Source organism: Pan troglodytes, chromosome 6 (assembly GCF_028858775.2).
Source record: "Pan troglodytes isolate AG18354 chromosome 6, NHGRI_mPanTro3-v2.0_pri, whole genome shotgun sequence".
In the NCBI taxonomy this organism is placed as follows: domain Eukaryota; kingdom Metazoa; phylum Chordata; class Mammalia; order Primates; family Hominidae; genus Pan; species Pan troglodytes.
Genome location: NC_072404.2, coordinates 128,352,756 through 128,374,810, shown reverse-complemented (window position 1 = coordinate 128,374,810; position 22,055 = coordinate 128,352,756). Strand labels below are relative to the sequence as shown.

Here is a 22,055-nt window from a genome sequence, read left to right as displayed (position 1 = left end):
GAAGAAAATTTCACCTCCTATTCTTCCTTTTTTTTTCTGTCCCAATCTCTCAATTTCTTGGAACTTGTTATAGTTGAGGTCTTGGCATTCGAAGAATTGCCTTGAAAATCAATTGCCTTAAACATAATTTATAATGGGTGTCAGATTCCCTGACTATTCCTCTCACTGTCTCCCCAAAGGCCCTATTAACCCATAATGTATCTGATTTATAGAACATTCAGTTTCAAATGCATTGTAAATTAAATAAATAAATTTGGCAGGCTAGCTGGAGACCATAACCACCACTTACGGAGTGTCTCATGTGGGAAAATGTGTTCTTATTAATGAATCTATTTAACTAATGGCTTTATGAACCATGGCTTTTATTAAATTGCATCTTTTTATTTAATAATCACATTTTTAGAATGTTATTAGAGGAGGTTTACTTTTGCAACTGTCTATGAAAGATGGCACTATATTCTGCAGCAAAAAAAAAAAAAAAAAAAAAAAAAAAAAAAAAAAAGTTATCCCAAGTCAAAAGCCTGGAGAAAAAGTAAAAAGTATCTAAAAGGGGATTAAAGCTAAGGGTGTATAAAACAGCATGCTCTCAGATTATCATAATTCTCTCCCTAGAGAAGCATGATGGCCAGAAAACAAGTAGTAAAAGAAAAAAATTAATAATATTTCACAAAACTCTGAAAAATTAGTTTGTAATATGTCAGGAAGGAAAAAAAACAGAATTATCTCTCTCACTAGAAAAGAATTCTAGTTTTGAGAACGTCGCTGAGTATTCCCAGTTTACATTCAAATTCTCTTATGAAATGGGGGCTCTTGTTATACAATAGAACATTACCATTTGTCATTACCATAAAAATGTTCTCTGGTATTCCACTTTCAAGTTTGTTTTTGCTTAATTTTGCCCTATTTCACATAGCTGTAAAAATCTTTTACTATGTCTTTTCTTATCTGTTTTCCCATTTAGAACTTATCGAACATTTTTAGCATTTCAGCATTTTTATATCATACTTATTTTTAGAATTTATGCTCCACCTTTTTTTGCTGGTTGAAAATTATCCAGTTAGTTTTATTTTTCCCATATGGAGAGACAGAAAGCAACTAGCAAAGCCAAGTGGAATCTTTCCATGTTGTAGTGAAAGGGGCAATCACTATTTCTGTGCTCTAACAGATTGCTGACATTTTTTGTTTATCAAAGTGAGGTTTTCGGTAACTCTGCCACCTTTAACTGTCCTTTATTTTGCTGTTTTCATGAGATCTTATTTCATGTTGATCTTGGGGGAGAATACCTCCTGGTTCTTCTGTAATCATGGTTCTCCATCTCTTATCTATCTTGTTGTTGAATTTGTGACTTATTTTCCATATATCTAGGGCATATTCTTGAAATGTTTCAAAATGTTATTATTATAAAATATCAAGTTACTAAATTACTCTTGGAAGTAATTTCGAATATTATAATAAAGCTCATATTAATTAATACCCAAAACGTAAAAATCTAAGTGAACATTATCTTCTTCAACATAACTGCCTTAAGAATTTCTACTTTAGTCCATTGATCTTGCCACCAATTAAAAACATTTTCAGGGATTCCTCTTAAAGGTTTGCATTTAGAACCTGCTGCTTTGTTTCAAATGAACCCAGTGGCAGCAAATCCTAATTTTTTAAGTGTAGACTTTAATTTTTGGATAGAGATAACTGTCATCAGTAGTCTGGTGAATTGATTAATGATCCAACTAGAGGACTATTTGGAAGAAAACGTATCTGATTATAGGGAATCAGAGTAGTAGTCCTGCCTGACTAAACTGGCTCTGAAGACAACTTCAGAAAGAACATCCAGAAAGTTTTGAGCCTTCTCAGGGGCCATTGGCTGCCCACATGCCTCTGGCTCCTTCACAAATCCCTGGTTCAGCTGGTGGTTTTGATGCGTCACATAGTTCCTGGCATGCCATTGTCCTGAATTCACCTACTAATTTTACCCTCAGAGAAAGAGAGAGTCTTTGGAGAGTTGTGAGGAGATAAGTGACATAAACTGGCATGTTCTGAAAGAATCACTCTGGATGCTATGTGGAGAAAACACTGAAAAGGTAAGAGTAGAAAATGGAGTAGATACCAGGAGTCTGATTAGGAAACTACTGCAATAATCCAGGCAAGAGATGATGGTGGCTTGACAAAGAGAGAAAATGGAAGTGGTGGGAGTGGTTGAATTCTGAACATATTTTGAAGATACAGCCAACAAATTTCCCAACCTTTGTCTAGACTGGGTCTCAACCAGAAGCAATTTTACCCCTCAAGGGGCATTTAGCAATGTGTGCAGGTATTTTTGATTATCAAAACGAAACATGCTACAGTCGTCTAGTGGGTAGAGACCAGGGTTGCTGCTAAGCATCCTGTATTGCACAGAACAGCCTCTCACAATAAGATTTATCTGGTCCAAAATGTCAATTATGCTGCTGAGACTGAAAAACTGTGCTCAAGATGCACTTTGGGCATCCTACTGTATGTTTAGGAGTGCTATAAATTTTTTTCCAGTGCATTTTTTATTTTTTTCTGTTTTCCTTTTTTTAACTGATAAATAAAATTGTATATATTTATGGTATACAACATGATGTTTTGAACTATGTATACCTTGTGGAATGGCTAAATAAAGCTAATTAACATATGCGTCACCTCGCATACTTACCATTTTTTGGTGAGAACTTATCTATTCCCTCAGCAATTTTCAATTATACATTATTATTGACTGTAGTCATCATGCTTAACAATAGATCTCCAGCACTTACTCATCCTGTCTAACTTTGGCCAATATCTCCCCATTCCCACACCAACACTCCCCACGGACATTGGCAACTATCATTCTACTCTGCTTCTGTGTGCTCAACATTTTTTACTTCACACAAAAGTGAGATCACACAGTATTTGTAATTCTGTGCCTGACTTATTTACTTAACATAATGTCCTCCAGGCTCATCTACGTTGTCAAAAGTGGCAGGATTTTCTTCTTTTTAAAGGCTGAATAGTATTCTAATGTGTATATATGTATATAAAGGGACAAAATTAGAAAGAATATATATAACACTTTGCCAATGGACATTTAGGTTGATTCCATATTTTGGCTATTGTGAATAATGCTACAACGTATTCTATGATTACATTGTATATTCTATGAATACATTGTAGCATTATTCTATACATTCTATTCAATGTATTCTTTATCACAGTATTCTATTGTGTATCTATATAAAGCCAAAATTAGAAAGAATATATATATAACACTTTATCTGCTGATGGACATTTAGGTTGATTCCATATTTTGGCTATTGTGAATAATGCTGCAATGAACATAGGAGTGCAGATATTGCTTCAGCATACTGACTTGATTTTCTTTGGATATATACTCAGAAGTGAAATTGCTGGATCATATGGTAGTTCTATTTTTAACTTTTTGAGGAACCACCATACTGTTTTCCATATTGGCTGTACTAATTTACATTCCTACCAACAGCGTACAAGAGCTCCCTTTTCTCCACATTTATCTTTCATATTTTTTATCATAGCTATTCTGACAGGTACATAAGGTAATATTTCTTTGTGGATTTTATTTGCATTTCCTTATTGATAGTGATGTTGAACATTTTTTCATTTACTTGTTGGCCATTTGCATATATTCTTGTTTTGTTCTGTTTTGTGTTTTGTTTTGTTTTGTTTTTTGAGATGGAGTCTCGCTCTGTCACCCAGGCTGGAGTGCAGTGGTGCAATCTCCGCTCACTGCAAGCTCTGCCTCCCAGGTTCACGCCATTCTCCTGCCTCAGCCTCCCGAGTAACTGGGACTACAGGCGCCCACCACCACACCTGGCTAATTTTTTTTTTTTTTTCAGTAGAGCCAGGGTTTCAGTGTGTTAACCAGGATGGTCTCGATCTCCTGACCTTGTGATCTGCCCGCCTTGGCCTCCCAAAGTGCTGGGATTACAGGCGTGAGCCACCACACCTGGCCCATATATTCTTTTAAGAAATGTCTATTCAGGTCCTTTGCCAAGTTTTTAATCAGGTGTTTTATGTTCTTGCTATTGAGTTATTTGAGTTCCTTGTATATTTTGGGCATTCATCCTTTATCAGGTGTATGGCTGGCAAATTTTTCTCCCATTCCATAGGTTGTCTCTTCACTCTGTTGATTGTTTCCTTTCCTGCACAGAAGCCTTTCAGGTTGATGCAATACCATTTGTCTATATTTGCTTTTGTTGCCTGTGCTTTTGGAGTCATATCAAAAAAATCATTGCTCAGACCAATGTTGTGCAGTTTTCTCCCTATGTTTTCTTCTAGTAGTTTTTACAGTTTCAGGCTTTATGTTTAAGCCTTTAATCCATTATGAGTTGACTTTTGTATATGGTGTCAGATAAACATCCAATTTTATTTTTCTGCATATAGGTACCCTGTTTTACAAAACCATTTACTGAAAGACCGTTTTTTCCCATTGTGTGTTCTTGGCACCATTGTCAAAAATCCATTGACTATAAATGGGTGGATTTATTTCTGGACTCTCTTTGTTTTATTGGCCTATATGTCTGTTTTTATGCCAGCACCATGCTGTTTGTAGTATATTTTGAAATCAGGCATTGTGATACCCCCAGTTTTGTTCATTTTGCTCAAGATTGCTTTGGCTATTTGGGGTCTTTGTAGTTCCATGTGAACTTTAGGATTGTTTTTTCTGTTTCAGTGGACAATATTATTGGAATTTTGATAGAGGTTGCATTGAATCTGTAGATTTTTGGGGGTAGTATGGACATTTTAACAATGTTAATTTTCCAATAAATTAATGAAACATGGTATCTTTCCATTTATTTGTGTCTTTTTTTATTTCTTTTATTAATGTTTTATAGTTCTTAGAGTACAGATCTTTCATGTCCTTAGTTAAATGTATTCCTATGTATTTATTTATTTTTGTAGATATTGTAATTGGAATTGTTTTATTGGTTTCCTTTTTTGGATAGTTCATTGTTAGTACACAGTTCATTGTTAGTACATGCTACTGATTTTTGTATGTTGTTTTTCATCCTGCACCTTTACAATATGAAAATATTCTGTTAGAATATTTATTAGTTCTGACAGTTTTTTGGTGGAGACTTTAGAGTTTTCCACATATAATAAGGTAATGTCACCTGCAAACAGGAAAAATTGAACTTCTTCCTTTCCAATGTGGATGCCTTTTATTTATTTTTCTTGCATAATTGCTGTGGCTAGGACTTCCTACTGTATGCATTAGGGGAGCTCACTATAAAGATTTTGATGATAAGCTAAAACTATTGTTCAAATGTCCATAGGAGAGGATAGACTCTAGTAAAATCCATTCATCCAATGGACTCAAAGCCAAAATTAGAAAGAAGCTTCCCAGTGGACCTACTGCAGGACTAATGAGTACATCTGTTCAGATATGGTTTGATCCACTAATGAATCCAGAAGGAGGTCAACTAAAATCAGGACTTTTGCCCAGACACCCAACATCTGGCCTCCATATCAGCCACTGAAGTACACCTGCATGCAGGTTCCTTCTGATTTCCCTGAGATTGAGCAACAAATAAAGATAAATCTTTATGAGCCCAAGTGAAGCCTGCCTCACAAGTTTTCCAGTCTCACTACACCAGAGGAAGAAATCTGTTGTCCACCACACCAGGGCAATCACTGTACATATTTGCCATTTTAAGGATTCATCTACTTGGGGTTTCCTCACTCCATAAAGACATACCAAGCTCTGTGATATGTGCCAAATAATGGTAACTTAGAGCACTACTCTATGAGTGTAGGCCTTCTTTTACTTTTAGAAACATTTGGTTTGAGAAAATGATAATCAAGATTCTAAATCCCAATTCCAGGAGAAGGGGCTACTAGGTTGGGGCAAATATCAAAGTATCATGGGTGTTTCTATTGTCAATAACACATTAGAAAGGGCAAAGCTGTAAGATTCTTTCCCAGTCTCAATTGACAGTAAAATTAGACAGGTCTTTCTTGTTATCAAGACAGGTCTTTCTTGTTATTATTCAAGTCTTCAAACATAAGGTTTCATAGGCAGGCAGATGTGTTATGATATAAAAATCTGTGTTAAGGAACTGACCACATGTGATATAGTTTATACTCAAAAATTCCTTCCTGCTTCGCATTAGCTCTTATCCTATGCATCATTTTCATATCTTTGCCATTTTCTTACAAAAATTATGGCATGTTATAATTATCAGTGAAACTGAAAATCTTGCAAAAGATGCAGACTTTGATGAAGTCCATAAAAGTGAAATTGGAAAACAACTCAAACCATTTCAAACCATTGAAAAATAAAGATTTGATGACAAAGTAAATCCTTCAAAAGAGGGTTTGAAGAAGACCTTGAATATTTTGCAAAGATAACCTTCTTTATAAGCATGCCACAAAAGTCAAGCAAGAAGTGAAGGATGCCCTGTTGTGCTATTCTATAATTTTGTTAGAAAAATTAACCCCTCAAAAAGCCTTTCGTTTATTTTTTATGCATCCTAAGAATTAGCACAATTATATGCAAAGTCTAACCTAGATGCTGTTAATTAGGAAATAAAATTAGCACCCTGTTATAATTTATAGACTAAATTAAAGTCCTAGCTTTTCTCTTCAACATAAAAATAAACAGAAAGTTTCCCCCAATTCCCTTATTCCCTGACATTCCACCACTCACATTACAAATTCAGTCCTTTCTTAAAGCTACAGTTTGCCTCTGCCTGTTTATTAAAGTGTGACATGTATCCTCCACCCCCTAGCTAGGACAACTTCCTTTTCTTTTCAGTGGTTAAGTACTGGCTGGATTACTCACTTCCAGTAGCTGGACGCTTAACTCCAGTGAGCTACAAGGACACCTGGCCCAACCTCTCAAACAGGCCTTGGTCCTGACCTAACCCATCCTGTTCAGTTAGGTCAGGACCAAGGCCTATTTGAGAAATTAACCACCTAAACAAATGGATGGTCCTTACAAAAAGCCAGAGGGTCCTGAGTTCAGAGCAGCCCCCAAAATGGAAAAACAGTTTGAAACTCAACATTTCAAACAAATGTCTAAACTTTAGCTGATTCTAACTTGGTCTATAATTGAACAGTTCCCCTGTCACTTTCAGAGCCAAACAAAACTCTTGTTGTGCTCCAGAAGGGGTTCTTCCTCTTTTAAACTTTACAGATTGACCTGGCTGCAGAATGGCTTTATCCCAGTTTGCTGACCTGCCCTTCAATTCAGGCCTAGCTCCTGTGAGCCTCCATTTTACAAATGGAATATGCAGGTTTAGAAGGATTAAGTGTTGCTCAAGGTCATGAAGTGAATAAGTAGCAGAGCTGAGATTTGAACCCTGGCAGCTTGATTCCAGAGCCTACCCACATCACCATACTGCAATATTGACTCAATTAGCATAAGAATATCAAGCAAAACCTAGAAAGAAGGCTAGTACTCTAGCAAGCCACTTAGAGAGAAACTGAATATTGATGGAAATTTCATGGTGAAACTTGGATCATACCAGGAGCAACTGCCTGCAGCCCCTACACATGAGGATGGACTCACCCATGTAGGAATTAATAAATTTAAATCTCTAGAAATTTCTTCCAAAACAAAGCTGCTAGAAATCTTATAAAAAAGAATGTTGTCTGGTGTTTAAAACTGGACTAAAATTTGAAACAAAAATATACCAACGAAACCTAACGTACTGATTCTAATTCTTGCATTCAGTATACCAATCCTTGGGAGAGTCAGGAAATCTCTGTGCTTCTGTATGTTCATCTTAAACATATAACAACACAGGTAATAATGCCTGGCTACACTCTCTCAATGAGTTTTAAATGCCAGTATTTTCTGAGACCATCAGAAAAAGGGTATCACATAAATTCAACATGACTCATCTTTTGCTTACTTTTAGCCACTCCTGCCATTTTTACATTCACTTGTATTACACTCTAATCTCTCTTACTTGGTCATTGAAAGTCACTGCCTGTACTTTGTACCATGTAAGTGTACAGGTACATAAAGAAGCATATCCATCATTACTCATTTATCATTAAATTGGTTTTATCATCAAACAACTGAAAAGATTCCATCAAGAAGCCAATCCATAGAAAACTAGATCATTTTTTAAAATCAGATACAATTGCCCTTGTATTATATTAAAGACACATCAATTATTTTATCTTCTGTTATATCATTTTTAGTGTAAAAAACATAAATTTGTTTCCTCTTTCATTATTGCTCTAACATTTGTGCAGTCTTATCAGGATATCAGCATTTAATTTTTTTTACATAATTCAATTGATTTTTTTTTACATAATTCAATTTGAAGTGTTTTTCTTTTCCACTGAATATTTTTATTTGTGTCTCATTTTCCTTACCAGGTATTATTTTTGGTGATAGTGGACTAAATATCATTCACAATCTCCAAAATGGTTTCATCTAGCCCTTTTTTAAAATTTCTGTATGTATGAGTGTGTGTGTGTGTCTGTGTGTCTGTGTGTGTGTCTGTGTGAAGCATAATGGCACTATTCATTTGAAGTTCCCTTTTAGGGGCTATGTTAATTGGACAGCAGGAGAGCCTTAATTAACCATGTAAAGCTTTGACATTATTATTACATTTAAGCAAACAAGGCTTTCACAAGTTAAGATTTTTAAGATTTAGGCTCTCTTTTGCTGCTACAAAAGTTTCATTATAATGGTGGTTCCCAAAGTGCGGTCCCAGGACCAGTGACATCAACATCGTCTGGGAACATTTTTGAAATTTTTGCTCCCCGTTCCCATACCCAAAGAATCAGAAAGTATAAGGGTAAGGCCCAACAACCTGTGCTTTAACAAGCCTTCCATGTGATTCTGATGTACACCAAAGTCTGAAAGCCACTGCATCATGGAGATTATTTTTAACGTCCTTGAGAGCAGGAATGATGTATTTTCTTGTTTGTATCACTCACCTGAGTGTCCAGCACTGTGACTGACACATGATATAGGTGCCTATTAAATAGTTTTGGTGTGCATAAATCCATTGATCAATTAATTGTTTCTAGGATAAATTTGGCATTGTTCTCTCCTGACTTCTGTCTTCTTCACACTTGTCATCCATAAAATTGAGATGATTCTGTGAAGAGGTGTTAAGTATGAAAAAACATGACTCACATTAGGCTCTGTCACTGTCTTCTCAGCACAATACTCTCACAGTGCCCAGTGTTACTTTTAAGTTCTCCATGATGAGTGGTTTTTCAGGACACTTAGAAGTAACTTGCATATCAAGCAGGAAGAGCACAAAGAAACTGCAGGATATTGAACTCTGCAGAGCGCTACATTGCGCTTATATCATCACATCATTTTATTTCCCTCCATAATGCAAGAGAGGAAGTCTATCATCAGATAAGCATTTAGCTTAAACACAGTTCCTGCTACATTGTTCCCAAAATATAAAGCCAAGAAGATTAACCGTGGTATCTGAAACTGTAGGTATAATTCTATGCTCCAGAAGTAGTGTTTGCCTGACCTGAGAATTATATAAGAAACACAGGGGTTTTTTTTCCCCCATCAGAGAAAAAAGTGTCTTTATGAAGCTTTATGAAAAATGCTGCATGCATTTCTGTATTTCATGAAATATTTATGGATAATGACAGGTTTGCCAAAATTATGTAATCAGCCATTTCTAAATTTGTGCTGTTATAATTAATGTTTATTTGAAAGTCCTCAGAGAGGAACAGAAGATACATCTCCAGTTTTGTAATGATCTGAGGTTATTCTCCTGGCTGCTCTTCCAAACACCTGGGCTAACACCTATGTAAATCAGATAATGCTAATGAGCACATATTAATGAAGGTCAAGCTTTACTGTTCGCATAGCTAATTTTTTTTAAAAAAACTAAATTCCTCCTTTGGACAGTATTATTATCAGCAGATTTTTACCTGCAGCTCAAACTACATTAAAAACTAGAAACCTCCCCCATCAGGCTTCAAGTCCCTCATCTCCCCAATTTTAAGATCCTCTTGCTTGCTGTTTCTAATAGTTTTGTCTGATATATTGTGAAGTCTGCTGTTGTAGGAGGAGACTTGTATTTGGATTTTGAAAACTTGGATTTCAATTCTTTAGCTACCATTGAAGGCAATCATTTCTCCTTTGAACTGCAATTTCCACATCTGTAAAGGAAAAATGATAGCTTGGCGAAAGTGACCTTTAAAAAGTCAGTTACTACAGCTGCTATCAAAAGGAAAAAGAAAACAAACAAACATAAAATAACAAGTGCTGGCAAGGATGTGAAAAAATTGCAACTCTTTACACCCCTGGTAGGAATGTAAAATGGTGCAGCCACTACAGAAAACAGTATGACTGTCCCTTAAAAGAATTAAAAATAGAATTACCACATGATCCAGCAATTTTACTTCTGGTCATATACTCAAAATAATTGAAAGCAGGGTTTTAAAGAAATGTTTGTCTACCCATGTTCATAGCAGCATTGTTCACAGTAACCAAAAAGTGGAAGCAACCCGTGTCCATCAATAATGGATAAACAAAATGTAGTATATACATATAATGGAATAATAGCCTTAAAGAGTAAGGAAATTCTAACACATGCTATAAAATGGATGAACGCTTTATGAGAATATTATGGTAAATGAAATAAGCCAGTCATAAAAATGCAAATACTGCATGACTTCACTTATACAGGGTATTAAGAGTAATCAAACTCATAGACACAGCAGGTAGAATGGTTGTTGTCAGGAGCTAAGGAAGAGGAAAATGGAGAGGTTGTTACTTAATGGGTATAAAATTTAAGTTTTGCAAGATGAAAAAGTTCTGAAGATTGGTTGCACAACAACATGAAAATGCTTAACATAACTGTACATTTTTAAATGATTAACATAGTAAGTTTTATGTTATGTGTATTTTATCACAATTAAAAAATAAAAATAAAATCATTTGCTATACAAAATTTAACTTCTCCTTATCATCTCCTTCCTTTGTCCTAGAATTCTAGAGTGAAAGTTTCATGAATATAAGAAGCAAGACAAGGAAGTGGCTTATGCTTAAGGCCTTAAAGGCAACCACTGTGACAATCCAGCCATTCTCTGGAGAATTCAGCAGAAAGCCAGTTGGAAGTAATGTTTTCTGTTTGTTTTTCTCTTTTTTGCCCTCCTGGCTATAATGAGAAACCCAAGAAAATAAGTCTTTCCATTGCAGGCCAGCTAAATTGTACAAGCATTCAAATTTCTCCCCTTTGACTCACACTCTGTCATCTTTATTTTGGCTTCCACTTTTGGAGAAGGTCTCCACCCCCTACCCCGGCCCTCTCCTCACTGCCCCATGCTTTGAGTGCAAACACTCCAGATTTTCAACCTTCTCCCCTCCATTTCCCACTTCTCTTTCCCAAGAATCAAAGCTTTTTCTGTAATAAATCTCTAAATCAACTAAACCGCTATACAGATTTACATTAGGTTTTGATTGTTGATTATGGCTTATTCCAAAAATAATTTCCATTTTAGAAAAGCATTCAATGCCCAAACACAAAAGTATTCATAAACCTAAGGTAAGAATTTCAGGCACTGTATTTTATCCACTAGATTAAGGAACCAAGCAGTCCTTTTTGCCTTTCAAATCATTCTAAGTAATCAGCTGCTTGTTCTGCTATATAAAGAACTATCTCTGCTCTTTGTACTATCTCTGCTCTTTAAACTCATGCAGTTATTCATTCAATAACTACTTACTAAGCCTGAGCCACATACAGAGTACTGGCCCGGCAACTGTCAACATTTCTTCAACAGCCCAGCAGGCAGCTTTTCCCTACCTCTCACTAAAATACCAATAAAAACACAGAAGAACGGAGCTCACTGCAGCACTGACAATCAAGATGGAAGCCAGCCTACCTCTGGCTGTGGGAAAGATTGATGATTCTAAAGCAGAGAGAGACATCTTCTCAGATATAAGCACATAGCATTTCCCACCTTCAATCTACAAAAAAAGATGTCCTGAGAGAAAGAGGAGGAAGAAGCAATAAATAGTGTGTTGGCATAGATCCTAACACAGAGTTTAGAGTACGGTACAGATTTTATACAAGAAAGTATGATTCATGATAGAAAGTGTTTTTTCTGGGAGGCTGAGGCAGGAGAATGGCATGAACCCGGGAGGCAGAGGTTGCAGTGAGCTGAGATTGCGCCACTGCACTCTAGCCTGGGCGACAGAACGAGACACCGTCTCAAAAAAAAAAAAAAACGTGTTTTTTTCTCCATTTAGTGTTCCCTTTGTCTCCACATGAGCCTGGTTCTTCAGGTTTCTGCAGAGTTCATGTATCTCTGGGTTTAAAATACAGTGCTATAATTGAACAGGCTTTACTTTCTCTGTTTTAAAATTATTCTGTGTATTTAACCTTTTAAAATAAAACAATATGTTGAACACATTGTTGCCAAATTTGCATGGATAATTGACTCATTTATGCATTTTGTTTTTGGATAATAGCATTCTGTGCCTTTAAACCATGCTGCATTAAAAGTATACTAACATCCCCAGAGCTCACACAGTTATTTTTTAATATTACCATTGAAAATCTACTCCTATTACTGATTTTCATTGGTTTCTTCCAGTCCTCGATTTTTAAAATAGTATCTGAAGTGTAGAGTAGTTGAACAATCAATATAATTCCAGTGAAATTTTTACAGGGAGAGCATCTCAAAAGTGTGATGTAAGTGAAAAACAAAAACTGACCTCCGCTCTCAAGCAAATTCTAAAAATAAGTAAATAAAATTATCTTTACCTAGTTGTATTTGAAACAAATTAACAATTACTGGAGATGACAGTAAGCTGGCATGAAAAATACTTGCATTATTCTATCTGGAGGAAAGAAAACTCATGGTAGACAAAAATAATTTTAGTATACAATGGATTATTTTTAAATGTATGCCAAATAACAACTCATCCAAAAATTAATCCCCATTTATAGATGAGGAAACTGAAGTATTCCTTAATTATTGATAAATATATAGAGAGGAATAGAAAACTTTCTAAATTTGAGGGTTTTTTGTTTTGTTTTGAGTCTTATGCTCTAACCAATATTCCACTTTTTAATCTTTCAAACCTATTACCAAATAAACAGAATGCAGAGAAAAGGACATGAAAAGCCTCAAGCTTAAAATGGCATACAAATAAGACAGGAACATATAAATTAGTAACTTAGGCAGAACTGTGTTTGCAAACAAAATTTTGTAGGAAATTATAAATTATGATGTGGGTATAATGAAATAAAATTGTAATAATGTTCAATAACTGATTTTCTTTAAAATAATGTTATGGGAAACTTTCATTTTATGGCACTTACTTTCTTTATTAAATATTATATGTCATAGCTCAGATGTAAATCTGATCTACCTTTTTTCACAAGATAGCTCGTGAGAATGCTTGAAAAGCTAAATGTCAGGATTATGCAGAGCCAAAATTAGCCAAGCATGAATAAAAATCAGAAAAGACATACCACAAATTGATAACAGTGGTTGCCTTTACAGAATGGATTTGGAGTTGGGGAAAGAGGGGGATTATTCTCTTGTGTCATGCATTTTGTTTAAATTATTTTGTTTAAATTAGTTATAATTATCACATATTACTTTTATGATTTAAAAAATTAAGCATTGAAACTTCTGATCAGATGTCAAATAATGCTGCTTCTGAGCTCAAGCAGTTTCTGAGTTAGGGGAACAATATCTACTAATGATCCATAATTTAATTTCCACATCTCCACATACATGAACAAGACTCAGAACTATTGCCAGTTGAGGTATGGGAGGGTGGAGAAAGGGAGGAGTACAGGTAGATGGAATTTTTTGACAATCCATGCATCCAAAAGAGTGAGTGAGGGAAGTTGTGGACAGAATGAACAGACTGTGAATCCAGATTCCCAAACAGAGCTCTGGCCCAAGTAAAATACTTCCTGAATTATTATTATTATTATTATTATTATTTGTACTTCAGTCGTTACACCCCATAAAATTCTACCAAAAAGATTATCCTTTGGTTTACATCTTTCTTAAAATGCAAATACTTCTGGAAAGGGTAAAGTGCTATCCACTATACACATATTAGTAAATGTTAGTTTAATTTCATGTCCTCATAACAGCCAGCTGAAATTAGCTTCTCTGAGGAGAGAAAAGTCAGACTGTTTGTAACCTTCTTTTCTTTTTTCTGTTGTTGTTGTTTGTTTGTTTGTTTGTTTGAGATGGAGTTTCACTCTTGTTGCCCAGGCTGGAGTGCAGTGGCGTGATTTTGGCTCACTGCAACCTCCACCTCCTGGGTTCAAGCAATTCTCCTGCCTCAGCCTCCTGAGTAGCCGAGATTACAGGTGCCCACGACCACGCCCAGCTAATTTTTTGTATTTTTAGTAGAGGCAGGGTTTCATCATGTTGGCCAGGCTGGTCTTGAACTCCTGACCTCAGGTGATCCACCTGCCTCAGCCCCCGAAAGTGCTGGGATTACAGGCGTGAGCTACCATGCCCAGCCCCATTTGTAACCTTCTGATTGGCAACAGGAGACCAAAATGCTGAACAGAACAGGATTTGGTACAGCAGAGAGCATGCAACTCTGGGAACTATGGAAAAGGATTCCAGGCATCATAAAGGAAGAAAGGCCAGAAAAGAAGGTGGTGGATACCAAAAATTCTGTGGACTACCTAAAAAAGCACCCAGTAAGAAAGAAAAAAAAAAGATTTTTTTCTTTTACCTTGTTGCTTTTACCTTTTCTTACTTCTCCTTTCTTCTTTTTTACTTCAAATATTAAAGCAAGTATTAGTACTACAGTTGATTTATATATAATGATCTAAACAAACCAGTCGAAGCATCCCTCTTCCACCCTATCCTCCACCCCCTATGACTTCCCCACCACCTCCCACAGCCTAAACATACATAAAGGTTTTATAATAATAAGAATAATGATTTCATAAGAATAATGCACAAAAAAATTTACTTAAGAATCAATGAGATTAAATTATCAGTGTAAAAACTGGAGGGAAAAGAGGAACAGAGAAACTTCATTTCCTGTTAGCCAAATGAATTTTAGTCTACCATTGTATTAACTAATGAAAATTACTTTCCACTGGTTTGTATAACTATAGCAAGGAGAGTGCAAACTTGAAAAGATTTCTGGTCTTGCATAACTTTAGGTTCAACTATACTTAGAGACTGAAATAGGAATAAATGGGGACACATGATAAACACCATTCAATGAGAAAATAACAATTTTTAACACTAGAAAAATCACTAATTTTACCTGAAAGTTTAATATTCAACATAAAAGTGAAATAGAACCTAATGCCTGCAGATAAAATGGGGTAAGGAGGCGGCAGTGGAGGAAGAAAAACTGATACTGGACAATTACCATGTAATGTCACCTGGCAAAGAGAAAACCAAAGAATGAGTGCTAATGGTAACTTGATATTGCAGTTGGAGGAAAACAAAATCAGATAGGAAAAATTGGGAGGTATGTGAGCAATTGCTGAAAGAAAGCTATGGGTTAGGAGTATGAAGTTGCTTTTAAAAAGCATCAGAAATTCTCCAAACCTCAATTGCTAAGCATTGCTTAACAACTACTTAAGATGGAATAATACTGCTATTTTTAGCATTATCTAGGGAACAGAAAAATAATCTGCCTGGGTTGAAAAATAATTCGCAATAAATGGAATGTCTGAAGACAGTGTTTAGGGTGAACCAACCTCTTCATAAAATAGACCAAGATTTCTTTTTATTGGTTTTCATTTGCACGTTTTATTTGGTTATGACAGATTTCAAAAATTATTTGAAGAGTATATCCAAGTGGGTCTTTGAAAATTGTAAGATCTACTCAGTTCTTTATATATATATATATATATATATATTTTTTTTTTTTTATTGTACTTGAAGTTCTAGGGTACATGTGCACAACGTGCAGGTTTGTTACATATGTATACATGTGCCATGTTGGTGTGCTGCACCCATTAACTCGTCATTTACATTAGGTATAGCTCCTAATGCTATCTCTCCCCCTCCCCCCACCCCACAACAGGCCCCGGTGTGTGATGTTCCCCTTCCTGTGTCCAAGTGTTCTCATTCTTCAATTCCCACCTGTGAGTGAGAACATGCGGTGTTTGGTTTTTTGTCCTTGCAATAGTTTGCTGAGAATGATGGTTTCCAGCTTCTTCCATGTCCCTACAAAGGACATGAACTCATCCTTTTTTATAACTGCTAGTATTCTATGGTGTATATGTGCCACATTTTCTTAATCCAGTCTATCATTGTTGGACATTTGGATTGGTTCCAAGTCTTTGCTATTGTGAGTAGTGGCACAATAAACATATGTGTGCATGTGTCTTTATAGCAGTGTGATTTATATTCCTTTGGGTATATACCCAGTAATGGGATGGCTGGGTCAAATGATATTTCTAGTTCTAGATCCCTGAGGAATCGCCACACTGTCTTCCACAATGGTTGAATTAGTTTACAGTCCCACCAACAGCGTAAAAGTGTTCCTATTTCTCCACATCCTCTCCAGCACCTGTTGTTTCCTGACTTTTTAATGATCGCCATTCTAACTGGTGTGAGATGATATCTCATTGTGGTTTTGATTTGCATTTCTCTGATGGCCAGTGATGATGAGCATTTTTTCATGTGTCTGTTGGTTGCATAAATGAATAGACTAAGATTTCAGTGATTGAGTCTCATGGCATGTGATAAAGAGTTAGTGATAAAGATTTAAATGGCACATAACATCATCCCAATTGAATGCATCGGGGGGTCATGATGCTGTGTGGTTAGTAAGATATACTCAGTGTGCCTATAACCCAGATTGGCTTCTGTGCTGGCCTTGTTGTTTGACATTAACCTCAGTAATGTCCATAGTGCTTCCACCCCTCTCTCATCCTCAAACATCTTCTCACCACTAATATAGCAGCAAAGAGGGATAGTCTCTGCAACTTCAGGCTTTCTTGCTGTCCCCAAAGACAAACACACAGGACTTTTGATTTTAAGGGGATGGCAAAACCAAAATGCATGGGGAAATTACAAAATTTAAGTAGTTTTATGATGTTGTTATGACTATGTTCCCTGATCTGTGGTAGCTGACTTCTGAGTAGTCATTGAAGGAATCACTTCTGATCTCTAAGATTTAGTCTTGAATATGAGTTTTTCAGCCTTCCTTTGTCTATGCCATCCCTAGCCCGAGTCTCTTGGAGTAATAACAACCCCCATTCAAGAGGAATCCTCCTGCAGGCCTGAGGACCCAATTTGTGAAGACAAAGTGTTTGCTTTTTCTTACAATGAGTGACAATCAATATAGCTCACAAGAATGTTTTCTTTGGATCCTTTCCTTACAAGGATTTCTGCTGCCATTTATCACCAATTTAAAAGGAACATATTAGAATATATGCTATTGCAAGATTTGTTGTTAATTTTAAAACACAAAATGGTGAAAGTAATTAGATATAGTTAAGTTTAAATTGTCTACACTGTGCTCCAAACTCCAAATTGAATTAAATTAAATTTTGCTTTAGGGTTTGAAATGGAAATTACAAGCGCGATATTACAGAAGTGTGGATTTTAGTTACAATGTCTCTATGAGAAAAGTCTAAAAGTTAAACATAAGCAAAACAACAAAAACATCTAAATACCAGGTTAGTTTTCTCTTAATCTCATATTTTTGTTTTAAATGTACACATTTCTGAACTACTTACCAATACTTCTTTTGTCTTTAATTTTTACCTCTTTTAGTGTATACCATCAATTTGATTACCATCAATTTGTTTTCATTAGATGATTATCTCATCAAAGTGGGTATGGAAGATGATTATTTGCGAAAATAGGCTTCTTGAGGGCGGATTTTATGTTTAATGTTTGCTTTTATCCCTAGGAAAAATAAATAAATACCACATGCAGAAAAATCACTTACATGATAATTGTTTATAAAACAATAAAATGCAAATCTAGTGTTTTAAATCCTACCAAGAAGTAGTATGAAATATCAAAATGTTGACTAGAATGTATCCTTTTATAAGAAAGTTCTGCTAGACTTAAATATCTATCCCATACCGGGACTTCATATTTTACAAGTTGAGGTTCTCCCAAAGCTACGCAGCCAACAAGCTTTCATCTTTCATCTTCTATAATGAACACATTATATCCATGGAACCTAGGTCAGAGAAGATTAATGTGTACTGAACAGGGAGGGACAATTCAAGCAGGTACAATTTTTAAGGTGTTTATGATCCATGCTATCCTGAGGGCATGGAAGGAAGAGGAGGTTCCAGGGGCACAAAACCAACTCACTGGGCACATACAACTCCTCAGATGCTTTATGATACCACTGAGTGCATGAGGGCACACACAGAGGAGCATATACAGAGGGTGCAGTGATGTATGTGCAAGAGCTCATTGGCTGTTGCCATAGAGGCAGCCAGTAATGGCATATAGGGAACAAATAGAAGGACATAAAAAGAGATGACTGTGCCACATATACTGAGAAAGAAACCTGCTAAATCCTCTCCTCTCATTGGTCATCGCTATGGAGACAGCCTTTAAAAGCCCATAGGAGATGGAAATTAGATTCTAGTTTAAACACACACACACAGACACACACACACACACGACACACACCCCTTCTAGATGTGAGCATCCACATGAACAATATTTAAAGTCAATTTCATTATCTGTTTTCAGGAGTCATTAATAACATACAGCAAGGAGAATCCCCCTAGATACACAGAAAAATATCGGCATTATTTAATAATGTTGAAAAACATCTTTTTTCCTACCCTGGTATTCATTTCAAAAAATTATCCAATTCATCCAATTTTATCTCTAGGTTGTATGTCAGATTCCAATACCACTGGATCCCATTAACAGGTCATCCTTTCAAATAATAAATACAACCCCCTGCTGCACAGAAAGTGCTTAAAGAGCTTGAAGCCCTGATGTTTGGCAAGTAGACATTTCAAGTTTTGTCGATTGTTTACACCTTGGATAAATGTTTTTCAGTGATGCATTAATAACAAGGTTCCCCAGTACCCCATTATGTTAAAAAAAAATCCGTTGAGCTTTAACCTGCTGCTCACAAGGCATAAAGGAAATGGTCGTTTCTTAAATTAGCTTTTTCTGTTTCTTTTAACATTATAGTAGTTTGCACCAACTCAATTACCAACATAAGGATCATCTCTTGAATTATTTTCAGTTTTTCATTTGCTCTAACATCCTGCAGTAAGTAGTAGCTAAGCAATCTAAAACTTCGATTTATCCTGGTTCCAAAATAATACATGGCAATATACAACTTGGTCTAAGGAAAATGTATATTGTAGGGAAAACATTAAAATGATGCCTCTGAGAATATGGAAAGTAGTCCCCACTTTTTATTTACTAGGAAAAGACCCAGCAAATAGAAGAGTCGAATAACTTATGTTTATGTGTTATAAAGAATTTTTTTCTTCCTTGTGTGATACGAATTTGTTAGGTAGTAAACGAGGAAAGAGTATATGTTTGAACTTTCTTGATACTACAGATTGAGGTGGAATTTCACTGTGGCTAGATTCTTTAGGAGATATGAAACAGACATGATAAAGTGTACATTTGAAGTGACCTAGAGGTGGGAAGCATAGGTAATTATTACTCTTTGCAAGGACCATTCTAGCTATGAAAAGGAACTGGAGAGAGGGAAGAGAGAGTCACAGGTAGTTCCTGGATTTATTCCTGGAAATTTACTTTTAAAGAACAAATAAGAAATTGTACAACCAAGGAAGGCACATGCTTTTGTTGCAAAAGTCTAACTATCAATAGGGGCCACTAATTGCTATGGAATGTTCTGGGCCACTTTTCTAGCTGAGGGGAAGGATTATGTCTTCTGCTTGAAAAATAGAGAGCTAGAGACAGAAAGGTCAAAATAAAGATAGACTGTCCACCAACCCAATGCAACCAAATATTTAACATAAACCCTTCTGCCCTCGAAATGTCAGAGCCAAACAAGCTACACTCTATGGGAACTTAACTGAGTTTTCATTATGTCAGTATGTCCTAGAATCATAGATTTTCTTGGCTGGAGATCAGCCCGTATTTGGAAACGATAAAGCTCTATCTATGCACTTGATGTCAGAAGCAATCCTGAACCCAATGTACCTTAACATTTATGGAATACATCTGCCACAAGCTGTCTACACAACAGCGTGACAGACAAAAAGAAACACCAGAACTATGCAGAGGATGGACTGGATCTTATCAGTGAGACAGAAAGATGTGCTTACGTGGACTCTAAAACGCTCCGCGGTGTCTAACTTTATTTCTTTGACACCTAAAACGGGATGCAACCTTCAAGCATGACCGATCTGTTATTTTTAAACAGAGGGGAAAATCTGGCAATGTAAATAGAAAGTATCTGTTTACATAGGTTTTGTAGAATTTGATCTGAAATTTTAGCAAGTTGCAGAATGGGTTGTGAAGCACAACATTTCATCTCTTTGATTCTAGACACTATCCTCAGAAATTAGATTTGAAAAATGAGCTTCATTTTCGAAGAACATATTATAAGTAATAATAATAATAGAATTGACTTATTTAAATCGGTCATAATGATATAAGAAATCTTAGAAACTTGTTTAATTTTCCTGGGAATCTAATATTCTTATTTTAGGTTATTACACACAGAGATTATTAATATAGTTTTAAGTTAATTGACTTTTCATGCTGTAACTTTAGTTGCCACTATACAGATTTTCAATTGCAAAGAAAGCTCTCTAGGGGTTATTTTCCCTTAATTTCTTTGTATTATTTAATATGTATTTTAACTCCTTTTACTATCATTCCTAATCCTCTTAATTATAAACCTGAAATTTCTGTAATTGCCAGCCAATGAATGGGAGTGCTTGGACTGTGACCTGCACATCCAAGCAGTCTGACTTTCCATGGGCACAGTTACTATGTGATGAAACTATAGCATTTACTTATGCTCAAATATATAAATATATATCATATATATGATATACATGTATATCATATATATGGTATACATGTATATCATATATATGGTATACATGTATATCATATATATGGTATACATGTATATCATATATAAATAAATATAACATTTATTTATACTCAATTATGTTATTTTCTTTATTATACTTTAAGTTCTGGGTTATGTGTGCAGAGTGTGCAGTTTTGGTACACAGGTATACACGTGCCTTGGTGGTTTGCTGCACCCATCAACCTATCACCTACATTAGGTATTTCTCCTAATGTTATCCCTCCCCTAGCCCCCAACCCCCCGACAGGTCCCAGTGTGTGATATTCCCCTCCCTGGGTCCATGTGTTCTCATCATTCAACTCCCACTTATGAGTGAGAACATGCGGTGTTTCATTTTCTCATCTCGTGATACTTTGCTGAAAATGATGGTTTCCAGCTTCATCCATGTCCCTGCAAAAGACATGAACTCATTGTTTTTTATGGCTGCATAGTATTCCATGGTGCCACATTTTCTAAATCCAGTCTATCCTTGATGGACATTTGGGTTGGTTCCAAGTCTTTGCTACTGTGAATAGTGCCACAATAAATATATGTGTGCAGGTGTCTTTATAGTATAATGATTTATAATCCTTTGGGTATGTGCCCAGTAATGGGATTGCTGGGTCAAATGGTATTTCTGGTTCTAGATCCTTGAGGAATCACCACACCGTCTTCTAAAACATGTATTCGTATTAGGATATTTCAGCAGGAATAATAACAAAGTTTCCCCATTCCTACTAATCTGTTTATCAAATCAGTAAAAACAAAACAAAACAAAACAAAACAAAAAGACATAAAAACCACAATAGATAGTTGAGAAATAACTTGAATGAATCAACAGGTCACAAAAATCTGATTGAAAAAATATGCAACCTCGCCAGAATTCAAATATACAAAATAAAATTTAAAAATATTTTAGAATGTTATAAACTGTCCTAAATAAATAATCATGTACTTTTATATTATAAAATTTGTAGCAAATGATAATATGAAAATGATATATTTTAAAGATTAGGTAACTTTGAGCAAAGTTTAAAAGACCACAAATATTTGGGTAAAATAAGAGAGC

The 22,055-nt window shown here is 35.6% G+C and overlaps 1 long non-coding RNA gene across 4 annotated transcripts in view; it reads left to right on the top strand.

The window, feature by feature from the left end:
- The first annotated feature begins 1,955 nt into the window (after positions 1-1,955).
- LOC134810557 (uncharacterized) overlaps positions 1,956-22,055 on the top strand; it is a 42,185-nt gene continuing 22,085 nt past the window's right edge. Inside the window, exons 1-2 of one of the 4 annotated variants that reach the window (XR_010158941.1) lie at positions 1,956-2,078; positions 17,496-17,615. This is a non-coding gene — a long non-coding RNA (uncharacterized LOC134810557). The remainder of the gene's footprint in view (positions 2,079-17,495; positions 17,616-22,055) is intronic. The other 3 variants (XR_010158940.1, XR_010158942.1, XR_010158939.1) reach the window with 3 other exon arrangements.